General features: G+C 47.0%; 1 pseudogene; it reads right to left on the minus strand.

The window, feature by feature from the left end:
• Positions 1-313: 313 nt before the first annotated feature.
• Positions 314-462, minus strand: LOC121271845 (annotated as a pseudogene).
• Positions 463-8915: the final 8453 nt, after the last annotated feature.

An 8915-nucleotide genomic window follows, 5' to 3' on the forward strand; every position in this document is an offset into this window, starting at 1 on the left:
ATTTGATGAATAAAGTATATTTTTCAATTTAAAAAACTAGATTTCCTGCTGCACAGTTGCAGCTGCTGCCCTCGGACCTTGGAAAGTGCCAGTCTGCAACACTGAGTCAGGGACAGCTCCTCACTGGAAAACCAGCAAGTTCCTGGCAGAGCAAAGAACGTCTTTCATTGGGTTTGATGGCCCTCCAGCTGCAGCTGATGTTTTAGTGAGTGCAACTGAGCAAAGAAAGGCACATTTGGGGAGAATGATTCGCTACAAATGCTGACGGAGGGAACACATATGGATGATTAAATTCTATTTTTCGCTTTGTGATCAGGGAACAGCACAAATTCAGTCCTCCACTGCCACAAATTTTGCAGTCTAGTATCCCAAATTCGAGGACATTGTGGATATCAGCACACTCACAGTGCAATGGACCAGCCTCGTACAAGGAAAACTTTCTTTTCATGTCAAGGTACATGACAAAACAATTCAGCTCGAAAATTACAGCAAGTGCAATTTTTTTTGCAGAAATATATATACAAAATATCTGAAAGAACATTACAAAACATTTCAAAATGGTCATCATAGAAAGGGCCAGAATATTCCAGTTTTCCCACATAGATCATGTCGAACCCTGAGGCGCTTCAATATAATCTAAAGAACATTACAGACATTTCAAAATGGTCATTACAGCAAGTGCAATGGTGTTTATGTTATCTACATAGATAACTCTGAAGAACTTCAATACAATTGTGATACATGTAATATTCACTGCGTACATTCAATGTGAGTCATACAGCGCGAGGGGTCTATACAATTCCCAGCCTCTCAGTGCCCTATGGCTGAAAGGTCTTAGACAGCGACCTTTCCCCATTGCACCTTTGTGGCGGCTGCCCCAAGCTTTAGTGCGTCCCTCAGCACGTAGTCCTGCACCTTGGAATGTGCCAGTCTGCAACACTCGGTCAGCTTCTTATTTTGCACCTTCTGCAAAATTCACCTCATGCAAAACATTTGCTGCCCACATCCTGATGTCCACCAAGTCCCATTCACCCTTCACCAACTGCCCCCATACCCTCCCCCCACCGCTTCCCCCCCCCCCCACCCCCCCCCCCCCCCCCCCCACCCTGGCAAAACTACACCCAACCCTATGGTTGCTGGCTTACAGTAGCTCCTATTCCAACATCACCTCAATTTTAAAACCTCTACCTTGTTTTCAACTGCTTGGGGAGTCTAGAACCAGGGGACACAATGTCAGAATAAGAGGGAAGCCACTTAGGACCGAGATGAGGAGAGTTTTTCTTTTACTCAAGAGGCTTGTGAATCTTTGGAATTCTCTACCCCAGAGGCTGTGGAAGTTCAGTCATTGAGTGTGTTTAAAGTAGAGATTGACAGATTTTTATGTCCCAATGATATAAAGGGACGTGGGGATCATGTGGACAAAAAGGCATTGAAGTGGACAGTCGGCTATGATCATATTGAATGGAGGAGCAAGCTCGATGGGCTGAATGGCCTATTCCTGTTCCAATGCTCCTGTGTTCCTAAATCCTCCCATGGCCTCTCCACTCTGTAGATTTGTAACATACTTCAGCCCCACAGTCTTCCAAGGTCAAAGTGCTTTTCCAAATCGGAACTTTTGCCCATCCCTAACTTTAAGCTGCCTGGACTCTAAGCTCTGAATTTAATCCCCTACTCCTCTCCACCTCTCGCTCTCTCTCATTCTTTAAGACGCTCCTTAAAATCTACCTCTTTGACCTGGCTTTTGGTCCCCCTCCTATTACCTATTGATGTGAATCTGTCAAATTGTGTTGATAACACCCCTGTGAAGCAGCTTGATATGTTTTGCTACATTAAAGATGCTATGCAAATGCAACTTGTTGTTGTTGTGGTTGGGTGATGTGGCTGTCATGGTTGAATAGCTGCCAGAGTGCCCAGGCTGGGATCTGTGGGTGTGAGGCCACCAGCAGTGCTAAGCGTGTGAGGGCAAGGTGAAGCCTGTGAATACTAAGCCCGAGTCTTGATTGTTGGTGGGTGAGCAATGGAAATGTGGTGAATTGAGCAGTTGCTTTGGATATGGCATTCAAAGATGTGGTCACTGACCTTGACTACTCGTGTGAGATCATTAAACTTCCTCTGGCACAGTGCGCAGGTCCTTGTGGCAATGGTCCTGCACTGATCTCCGTGGCCATCTCTTCCCAAAGTCTCTTGAATATGCCTCCCCATCCCCTGAGGAGATAGGCCATCTCTCGTCTCTTCCACATCCTCCAACGCAGCCTCCAGTGCAGCATCTGAAAACCTGGTGCACGCACTCTGCCATGGTCGGCCATTGTCCAAGGGTGAACAGCACTATGCCCAAGGGTGTCAGCACCTATTCCAGTTACAATGTACTTTCCATTTAAGAGGAGAAGTCTAGCTTTAAAAAGACCTTGTCACTCACAATATTGGGCCCAGTGCTGCTGTGTAAAACCAACAAAGAGCTGGGGGAGCATAGGCTGAATGTAGAAATCATGAGGCCAAGTTGTCAGGCAGAGAGCGGCCTAGTCCACACGGCTGCTTCCTGTTCTCTATCCTCGAGGTGGGATACTTGGATTCTTGGCTCTGCTCAGATTCTGTCCCCACACCTGAGCAATCTGACACCCCTCCTTCCCCCAAAGCCTAGACTGTTATAGAGTGACCGATGGTAGAAATGTCAAGGATGGTGGCGACAGGAGGTCACATGATGAACCTTCCATAGTTTGAGTTCATATTTTTCACTCATTGGTTTGAATCTTGGCAGCAATGCAAGACACTGGCATCTGTTGGAAGAAGGCAGTATTGTAGCTTACCAGAAAGTTCATGGTTCCCTCAGCCCTCCATCTCTGGGCATTCCCTCACCTCATTGATAGCTATTGGTATAGTGTGGTTGAAGGGTGACCAAGATTGGGAACTCAATATTCAAGGGTATTCGATATTCCGGAAAAATAGACAAAAAGGAAAAGGAGGTGGGGTAGCTTTGTTAATAAAGGAAGGAATCAGTGCAGTGGTGAGTAGTGGTCTAGGTACAATAGATTGTGGTATGGAATCAGTTTGGGTGGAAATAAGGAATAGGAAGGGGAAGAAGTCACAGGTGGGAGCCATCTATAGGACCCTTCACTGTAGGACAAAATATAAATCAGGAAATAATTGGGGGTGTGTAACTATTTTGAGTACAAACCTGTTTCCATCTGTTTCAGATGAAGTTACATTGTTTCATAGTTAGCCATTGTGAGATTTGAACTCTTGATAATCTTTTAAATGAAAACCAAATCAACAAAATTGGGATAAATCAGGCACAGCCCCTAATTCAGGTCAGCTGTAAAACCAAGAACAAAGTTTAAAGGAAACTTACAAACTTTAAATCAAAATGTGATTAAAGGGGTCAACAAAACACCCCAGTCCCCGCGGTGCCCACCGAGCACGGAAGGCCTCGAGAGTGCCAGCAGACACCGCGTGCTCCCTCTCCAGGGACATCCGGCAGCGAACGTAGCCGCGGAAGAGGGACAAACAATCGGGCGGGTCTCCCCCGTCGATCGCCCGCTGCCTGGACCTGTTAATGGCCAACTTGGCCAGGCCCAGGAGCAGGTTCACGAGGAGGTCCTCCTCCTTCCCGACCCCCTTCCGCACCGGGTGCCCATAGATCAGGAGCGTGGGGCTGAAGTGCAAACAAAACATCAATAAGAGGTTTTTCAAATAACTAAAAAGGGAGTGCAGCCTACAACACCCTATGTATGCATGGTCCACGGACTCCACAAGACCGCAAAAAGGGCACATGTCCTGAGAGTCCGTGAACCTATGCATCCTCTTAGTATAGGGGACTGCTGCATGCAACACCCTCCAACCCAGGTTCCCGATAGAAAGGGGGAGGACACCTCCGTAGAGGGCCTCCCATCGGGGGCCTCTGCCGCCGGACGGCAACAAGGTACGCCAGGGCGTGTCCGGTCGACGGACAAGGGTGAGAAAATGGAAGGTGTGCAGCAGCAGTCCGTACAAAAAGCCCCTCTTTGCCGTGCCAAAAGGCACGGAGGGCATGTCCCCGAGGCGGCTCATATTGCAGGGCACCAGCACCCGAGGGAGGGTTCGGGGCTTGGGGCCAATGTGGAATTCTGTCCGAACAGGGGAACATTCAGACGGAAGACCACCGCGCACCTGGGCCACCTCAAGACCCAAAATAACGTCGGGTCCGAGCACGACCGTTCTCAGGTCTTGGATGGCATCGGCTGTGACCTGGACACTCACAGACGCGCGTCGCGCCAACTCCTGCGGGAGCATCCAGCCCAGTCCTCCGCCACCCAGCACGTCCACGATTCTGGTCACCCCTGCGGCCACAGCCCTCCTCTCTGCCAACCACTGAAAAGGACGGAGGGGCGGAAATCCTGGAACTCCCTCTCTAACAGAACAGCGTGTGTAACTCTTTCGAGTACAAACACATTTCCATCTGTTTATTTAGATGAAGTTACATTGTTTCATAGTTTGCCATTGTGAGATTTGAATTCTTGATAATCTTTTAAATGAAAACCAAATCAACAAAATTGGGATAAATCAGGCACAGCCCCTAATTCAGGTCAGCTGTAAAACCAAGAACAAAGTTTAAAGGAAACTTACAAACTTTAAATCAAAATGTGATTAAAGGGGTCAACAAAACACCCCAGTCCCCGCGGTGCCCACCGAGCACGGAAGGCCTCGAGAGTGCCAGCAGACACCTCGTGCTCCTTCTCCAGGGACATCCGGCAGCGAACGTAGCCACGGAAGAGGGACAAACAATCGGGCGGGACTCCCCCGTCGATCGCCCGCTGCCTGGACCTGTTAATGGCCAACTTGGCCAGGCCCAGGAGCAGGTTCACGAGGAGGTCCTCCTCCTTCCCGACCCCCTTCCGCACCGGGTGCCCATAGATCAGGAGCGTGGGGCTGAAGTGCAAACAAAACATCAATAAAAGGTTTTTCAAATAACTAAAAAGGGAGTGCAGCCTACAACAACCTATGTATACATGGTCCACGGACTCCACAAGACCGCAAAAAGGGCACGTGTCCTGAGAGTCCGTGAACCTATGCATCCTCTTATTATAAGGGACTGCTGCATGCAACACCCTCCAACCCAGGTCCCCGATAGAAAGGGGGAGGACACCTCCGTAGAGGGCCTCCCATCGGGGGCCTCCGCCGCCGGACGGCAACAAGGCACGCCAAGGCGTGTCTGGGCGACGGACAAGGGCGAGAAAATGGAAGGTGTGCAGCAGCAGTCCGTACAAAAAGCTCCTCTTTGCCATGCCAAAAGGCACAGAGGGCATGTCCCCGAGGCGGCTCATATTGCGGGGCACCAGCACCCGAGGGAGGGTTCGGGGCTTGGGGCCAATGTGGAATTCCGTCCGAACAGGGGAACGCTCAGACGGAAGACCACCGCGCACCTGGGCCGCCTCAAGACCCAAAATAACGTCGGGTCCGAGCACGACCGTTCTCAGGTCTTGGATGGCATCGGCTGCGACCTGGACACTCACAGACGCGCGTCGCACCAACTCCTGCGGGAGCATCCAGCCCAGTCCTCCGCCACCCAGCACGTCCCCGATTCTGGTCACCCCTGCAGCCACAGCCCTCCTCTCCGCCAACCACTGAAAAGGACGGAGGGGCGGAAATCCTGGAACTCCCTCTCTAACAGAACAGCGTGTGTAACTCTTTCGAGTACAAACACATTTCCATCTGTTTATTTAGATGAAGTTACATTGTTTCATAGTTTGCCATTGTGAGATTTGAATTCTTGATCTTGGGGTTACAAACCCAGTACCATAACCACTTGGCTATTTAGGCCAAGCAAAATGGGAGTGTGTAAGAAGGGCGCTATAATTGTCATGGGTGATTTTAATCTGCATATTGATTGGACAAACCAGATTGGCAGGGGTAACATGGAATACAAATTCGTAGAGTGCATCAGGGCTTGTTTCCTAGAGCAATATGTTGCAGAACCTACCCGGGAACAAGTTATTTTAGATCTAGTCATGTGTAATGAGGTGGGATTAAGAAGAGATATTGTAGTTAAGGATCGTCTTAAGGGCTAGCAATCACAATATGGTAGAATTTCAAATTCAGTTTGAGAGCAAGCAATTCAGGTCTCAAACAGTGTCCTCAACTTAAATAAGGGCAATTATAGAGGTATGAGGAAAGAGTTATCTAAAGCGGGCTGGGAAAATAGACTAAGGGGAAGGTCAGTGGCAGATATTTAAGCAGATATTTCATAACACTCAGCAACAATTTATCCCGGTCAAAAAGAAGGACTTGGTGAGAAGGATAACTGCCCGTGGTTAACAAAGGCGGTCAAGGATAGTATCCAATCAAAAATGAAGGCACACAAAGCGGCAAAAACTCGTAGTAGGCCAGAGGATTGGGAAATGTTTAGGGACCAGCAGCGGGTGACTAAAAAACAAATAAAGAGGGAGAAAATTGATTATGAAAGTAAATTGACAAGAAGTATAAAAACAAACGGAGCTTATATGGGTATATGAAAAGAAAGAGAGTAGCTAAAGTGAGCATGGGACCCTTGGAGGATGCAACTGGAGAATTGATAACGGGGAACAGGGAAATGGCAGATAATTTAAACCAATATTTTGCATTGGTCTTCACAGTGGAGGACACTATAAACATTCCAAAAATATCAGATAAGCAAGGAGCTGATAGGAGGAAAGATCTTGTAACAGTATCTATCATGAGAGACAAAGTATTTGAGAAACTATTGGGACTGAAGGCAGACAAGTCACCAGGACCTGATGGCCTGTATCCAAGGGTTTTAAAGGAAGTGGCTGCAGAGTTAGTGGAGACATTGGTCAAAATATTCCAGAACTCACTGGATTCCGGGAAGGTCCCAGTGGATTGGAAAACCGCTAATGTGACACCCCTGTTCAATAAGGGAGACAAAAAGCAGGAAACCAGAGGCCTGTCAGTCTAACATCTGTCACTGGGAAAATGCTAGAGTCCATTATTGAGGAAGAAATAGCAGGACATTTAGAAAAACTTAACACAATCAAACAGAGTCAACATGGTTTTGTGAAAGGGAAATCATGTTTGACAAATTTGCTAGAGTTCTTTGAGGATGTAACAGGCAGAGTTGAAAAAGGGGAATTGGTAGATGTAGTGTATCTGGATTTCCAGAAGGCATTTGATAAGGTGACACATAAAAGGTTATTGCACAAGATAAGAGCTCACGGTATTGGGGGTAATGTATTACCAATGAATGAGGATTGGTTAACACACAGAAGTCAGAGAGTCGGGATTAATGGGCCTTTTTCAGGTTGGAAGGATGCAACTAATGTAGTGCCACAGGATCAGTCCTGGGGCCTCACTTATTTACTATCTGTATTAATGACTTGGAGGAGGGGGCAGAGTGTAATGTATCCAAATTTGCTGACGATACAACAATAGGGTGGGAGGGCATGTTGTGATGAGGACATAAGGAATCTGCACGGGGATATAGACAGGTTGAGTGAGTGAGCGAAAACTTGACAGCTGGAGTTTAATGTAGGAAAGTGTGAGGTCATACACTTTGGTAGGAAGAATCAAAAGGCAGACTATTATTTAAATGGAGAGAGACTCCAAAAGTGCAGCTCAGAGGGATCTGGGTGTTCTTGTGCATGAAACACAAAAAGTTAGCATGCAGGTGCAGCAAGTAATTAAGAAGGCAAATGGAATTTTGGCCTGTATTGCTAGGGGGTTGGAGTTTAAAAATAGGGAAGTCTTGTTACAACTGTACAGGGTGTTGGTGAGGCCGCACCTGGAGTACTGTGTACGGTTTTGGTCCCTGTATTTAAGTAAGGATATACTGGCGTTGGAGGAAGTTCAAAAGAGATTCACTAGGCTGATTCCTGGGATGAAGGGATTGATTTATCAAGAATGGCTAAACAGGTTAGGCCTTTATTCATTAGAGTTCAGAAGAATGAGGGGTGATCTTATTGAAAAGTACAAGATTCTGAGGGGGCTTGACAGGGCAGATGTTGATTCCCCCATTAGTGAGGGAATCTTGAACTAGGGACATAGTTACAGAATAAGGGGACACTTAAAACTGAGATGCGAAGGAATTTCTTCTCTCAGAGGGTAGTGAAAGTCTGGAATTCTCTACCCCAGAGAGTTGTGGAGGCTAGATCACTGAAAATAATTTAAAGAGGAGGTAGATAGATTTTTGAAATATCGGGGAGCTGAGGGCTATGAGGAGCTGGCACGAAAGAGGAGTTGAGGCCTGGGGCAGATCGGCCATGATCTTATTGAATGGCGGGGCAGGCTTGAGGGGCCGAATGGCCTCCTCCTGCTCCTTTTTCTCATGTTCCTAAGTTCATGTCTGGGTCTGCTGTAGACACATTAATAAGAGATTGGTCACTGTCATTAGCCAACAGCTCCATTATATCATGTGACTACCACAGAAAGCGAACTGGGTGGACTTTAGGTCTTTATTTTATCCATCCTGTAATTACAACATGCCGTTAGCACCAGTGATACTTGATATGAAAGTTTATTGTAATTCTGTGTGGAAAACTCAAACATTTAATTTAATTTTTATCTCCAAAAATGTTAGAAACAAACTTTGAGGCTATAATTTAATATATTCAAAATGCAATTTGCAATTTAGAAAAGACATGCATTTTAATTTGCAAATCACTCATTGTCCACCAATAAGAACAGACTTGGGCCTCAAGTTAACATGAGCTGGTATGAGTTTGATTATTAAAGATACTGATTGGTTTCATTAAGTGTCGATCTAACAGGAGCCCCAGTTTCAATTCATGAAAAATGCCCAACCCAGCCCCCTCCTGTTGCTGGGCAACATGATGTGACCACAAGCCCCTGTTCTCATCACTTTCATATCTCACATCCAGGCCCAGTTGGGTTGTAGATGGCGTCCGGGTCAGACATTCTCGGTGGTGCCTTCAATTGCATCATTGATGTGG

The sequence above is a fragment of the Carcharodon carcharias genome, chromosome 31 (genome assembly GCF_017639515.1).
Source record: "Carcharodon carcharias isolate sCarCar2 chromosome 31, sCarCar2.pri, whole genome shotgun sequence".
Classification (NCBI taxonomy): Eukaryota; Metazoa; Chordata; class Chondrichthyes; order Lamniformes; family Lamnidae; genus Carcharodon; species Carcharodon carcharias.